Here is a 4,904-nt window from a genome sequence, read left to right as displayed (position 1 = left end):
TAGTGTCTTGTTGCTTTCAGTGCTCTTAAATGTTAATCATGGGAACGGCCACCACTTACCCCTGAATCCCTGGGCCTTCACAAAGTCCTGCACCTCACTCTACTCTAATCTAGGTGTGAGAGCAGCCTCTGCACTTAGGTTCCATGGGACTACTGGTGAAGTTAGGCTGTTTTCCCATACAAGGGGAAGCTGTAGGGCTGGTATAAGGGGATGGGTTTGAGATCCACAGCACACCATAAACAGTAGGTGAAAGACATGCTTTCAGTATGAAGGGCTGGAGATGCTTGAGCAAGGAATTTATCTGGCAGCTCAATCTGAGCCCCACTTCTCTGCTACAGGTAGACTAAACCAGGGGCTCTCAACCTTTCCAGACTACTCTACCCCTTTCAGGACTCTGATTTGTCTTGTGTACCCCCAAATTTCACCTCATTTAAAAACTACACAATTAGACATACAAATACAGAAGTGTCACAGCCACATTACTGACAAAGTGCTGACTCTCTCATTTTTACCATGTAACTATAAATCAACTGGAATATAAATATTGTACTTATATTTCAGTGTGATACTTGAGCCTGTTTTTCACTTGTGAGCCTTCAAATTCTGGGAAGCAGTGAAGCTACAGTACCAAGTTTTTCTCCATATTATGTCTATTCCTACTCTCAGGGCTGGCATTAGGGAGTGGTAACCAGAGCAATTGCCTGAGGCCCCAAGCCACAGGGAGTCCCTGCAAAGCTAAATTGCTCAGGCTTTCTGCCTTGTGCCCCAGTGAGTCTAATGCCAGCCCTGGCAACCCCATTAAAACAAACTCATGACCCACTTTGAGAACAGCTGATATAGTAGATAGAGCAGTATAAACAAGTCTTTGTCAGTATGAATTTTAGTTTGCACTGACTTTGCTAGTGCTTTTTATGTAGCCTGTTGTAAAACTAGGCAAATATCTAGAAGAATTGACATGCCTCCCGGAAGACCTCTGCGTGCCCCCAGGGGTACATATACCCCTGGTTGAGAACCATTAGACTAAACCCTATATCTCTGGCCCTTTTGCAATGGAGGCTAGAACCTAATCAAGTCTTTAATACCTATTCAAACTGCAGAAAGTGCCATTTTCTACACCTAGCTTCTTGTACGAACACTTGGATCTGCTGTGTGGGGGATCTGAACTGTGTCCTTCTATCTGTCGCCCAAGCAGCTGAGAGCTGTTTAGGGTTTTACTTTTTCCTGACATGAAGGCACTGCCTCTCAATTGCTGAAGTTAAGTGTGGGCTTGGACCTGCTGTAGTGTAGTATGGTATCTCTGCATTGGGCCTCAGTTTTTCCTTGCCAAAGAGTCATGCAGCTGTGATCACATGCAGAGTACTCGTCCTCATCTGTCATGCTAGCTGGGAAATAACAACAGTACCCAAGCCCCAGGGTGTTAGAGTCCAAACTCATAAACTTAGTATCTTCAGTTGCTCGCCAGCCAGCCAGGTGGGAACTCCTCAGAATCCTGCTTCCAATGCAAATAGCATCAACTAGAAATAGAGAGCAGGGGCAGCTTTGCAGAGTAAGGAATCCACCCACTGGGGGGGAGCTGAGCAGCCTTCCTAAGCATAGGCTCCATTTACTATGTCAAATATTTATAGGCTGTGTTGTCAAACTTCATGTGAGGCAGCTGTTCAGTTACACAGCAGTTGTTCAAGACCTGTGAGTGGATCCTCCTACAAATCCCCTCTACACCCACAGGCTACTTCCAGCTCAGCTAGGTTATCTGAGCAGTAGCACACATATCTTCTTAGGCCCAGTGGTGTGAAGCAGAGCTAGGCTGTTCTTTGGAGTAGGGGAAGCAAAATAACACAAGTGGGTTAGCCGGGGGAGGGGGGGTGGAGAACTACTTAAATCAGTTTTCTAAAATGCTTAGGGAGAGGATGTTGCAAGCTGGGTATTAAAGAAAGTAGGGAGTCAGTAGACACAAAGCAGGAGATAAAATGGTGCTAAAGTCAGATGGTGGCTGGATATTAGGAATTGTAACACACTTACATTGGACTGGACTAATGCATTTGGAAGAACAATTCTGCAGTGCTCTGAGGATAGAGAGGGTTTGGGTAAAACATAGCCTATTATGGGCTAGAGTCACAAGGGAGACTGCCACCTCAGTGGACAAAGTCCAACATTTAGGCAACACTCAGATTTTCAAAACCACCTAACCGTCTAGGTACCTAAAGCCCCCCTGCCACTTAAATTTTTGGCACCAGCAACCGGTTGAGAGCCTAAACGAAGTGTTTCCATGCCTAAATTGCCTGCAGAGCCCAATCTGGTAGACATGTTCAAAGGCTGCCTAAGAGTGTGCCCACTGGATCTGCCCCCCAACAAAACAGCAGGGATGGGGGTGTTGCACTCCCCCCCTCCCCTTTAGGCCCTACAGCCCAGTAAGTTAGAGCATTCAGCTGGTATGGGAAGCAGGGACTGGAACCTAGAGCACTCTAGGGAAGCATGTTAACTGCTAAGTTATAATCACACTCTGGCCCAGTGACTGTTGAGACTTTTAAGAGTTTAAGGGACCACAAGGGTCATCTAATTTAATCCCCTGCCAAGATGCAAGATTTAGTATTTTTTTAACCACTCAAATGACTCATGGTTATTCAGCCTCCTTTTGACAACCTCCCTAGGAGTCTGTTCCATTGTCCTACTGTTTTTCTAGTTAGGAAGTGTTTCCTTAGATTTAATGTAAATCTGCTATGCTGTAGTGTGAACCCATGGCCGCTTGCCCTGCCCTCTGTGGCAAGAGGGCAATTTTTCTCCATCTTTTTTATAGCAGCCTGTCAAGTAGTTGAAGACCTATCATATCCCCTCTCAAGCTCCTCTTTTCCAAACTAAACATCTCCAGTTCATTCAGCCTTTGCTCATAATGGCTTGCATTCCATACCTTTGATCATCTTTGTAGCTCATCTCTGGGTCTTTTCTAATTTCTCTATAGCCTTTCTATACATCGGTGACCAAAATTGGACACAATACTCCAGCCAAGGCCTAACCAGGCCACCTAGAGTGGTACTATCACCTGTGGCTTGCATGCTATGCCTCTATTAATGCAACCTAAAATTGTATTTACTTTTTTTTTTTGCAGCAGCAGCAGCATTGCATTGCTGGATCATGTTAAGCCTGTGATCTACCACAGCTCCCAGATTCTTCGCAGCAGTGCTGCTGGCGCCAAGCCAGTTATCGCCCACTCTGTATTGGGTTTTCTTCCTTAAGTGTAGAACTTTACCTTTGTCTTTACTGAATTTCATTTTGTCATCTAGAGCCTAGTTCTCCAATTTATCAAGATGCCTCTGAATTTTAGCTCCATCTTCCAAAGTACTAGCAACCCCCCGAGTTTTGCATCAGCTGCAGATTTGATCAGTATGCTCTCTATTCCTACATCCAGGTCATTAATAAAGATGTTAAAACAGCAGACCCAGAACAGATCCCTGTGGAATCCCATTTGAGACCTCCCTTAAATACAACATCATTCCACTAATAGTTACTCTGGGGTTGTTTAATTATGAATCCACTTAATGGTAGTTATGGCAAGCCTGCGTTTCTCCAGCTTCCTTATCAGAATGTCATGGGGGACTGTGTCAAAAGCCTTGCTGAAGTCTAAGTATATTATGTACAACGCATTCCCCCATCCAACAAATTGGTTACCCTGTCAAAGAAATCAATCAAGCTGGTTTGGCAAATGTAGGTATTTTACACAGGGGGACAGCTTCAACAAGAGATTGAGACACAACCCAGAATCCTCTCCTGGTTAGAGCACTTACCTGGTTCAAGTCCCTTGATGTCAGGCAGAGTGGGGACTTGAACCCAAGGCTACCACATGCTGGGTGAGTGCTTTAACCACTAGACTGTAAGATAGGGGTAGTGGCTCCTGTTTTTATAAAGAAGGGCTGCCATGGTTTAGGTGCCCAACTCCCAGATAGGGTTCATAGCTGTGAATCGTGAGCAGAGTTAGGTGCTTAACTCCTTTCTAGGGTCAGAGTTTAGGCCACCCCCCTTTCCCGCATTTCCTACTGGCTAGGTTAGGCAGCTCCCTCCTCATCCTTCTGGAATTTTTAAGAAAGAGCCTGAATACCTAGGTGGCAGGCCTAAAGAAAAATTGGTGGATGCAGAGCACCCATTGGCAGCTCCCCACCCCGTCCCCCCAATCCCAGCTCACCTCTGCCTCTGCTCTGCCTCCTCCCGAGCAGGCCACAGCATCCTGCTTCTCCCCCCTCCCTCCCTCCCTCCCAGTGTTTGCACTGTGAAACAGCTGTTTCACACAGCAAGCCTGGAGGAGGAATGCAGCACTTGGGGAAGAGGCGGGGCCAGGACAGGGATTTGGAGAGGGATCCAATAGGGGCAAGGAGGGGGTGGAGTCAGGGCTGGAGGTGGTACAAGCACCCACCAGCACCAACAACAGTTGGTGTCTGTGGTGGCAGGGCCCCATGTCAAGTGCTGCAAGGCTTTAGTCCTTGTGAATCTAGCTCAGTGGTCGGCAACCTTTCAGAAGCGCTGTGCTGAGTCCTCATTTATTCACTCTAATTTAAGGTTTCGCGTGCCAGTCATACATTTTAACATTTTTAGAAGGTCTCTTTCTATAAGTCTATAATATATAACTAAATTATTGTTGTATGTAAAGTAATTAAGGTTTTTAAAATGCTTAAGAAGCTTCATTTAAAATTAAATTAAAATGCAGAGCCCCCCAGACCAGTGGCCAGGACCCAGGCAGTGTGAGTGCCACTGAAAAATCAGCTCGCGTGCTGCCTTTGGCACCTGTGCCATAGGTTGCCTACCCCTGATCTAACTCTGTCTCTTCCTCTCTACTCGCAGTGGAAAATGAGTTCTGTCCAAGCTCTGCCCCCATCCTTCCCAATTGCAAACACATCAGAGGAATGTCTACAAATCTC

This window comes from Gopherus flavomarginatus, chromosome 1 (genome assembly GCF_025201925.1).
Source record: "Gopherus flavomarginatus isolate rGopFla2 chromosome 1, rGopFla2.mat.asm, whole genome shotgun sequence".
Lineage (NCBI taxonomy): Eukaryota > Metazoa > Chordata > Testudines > Testudinidae > Gopherus > Gopherus flavomarginatus.
Note: the sequence above shows the minus strand (reverse complement) of the source record.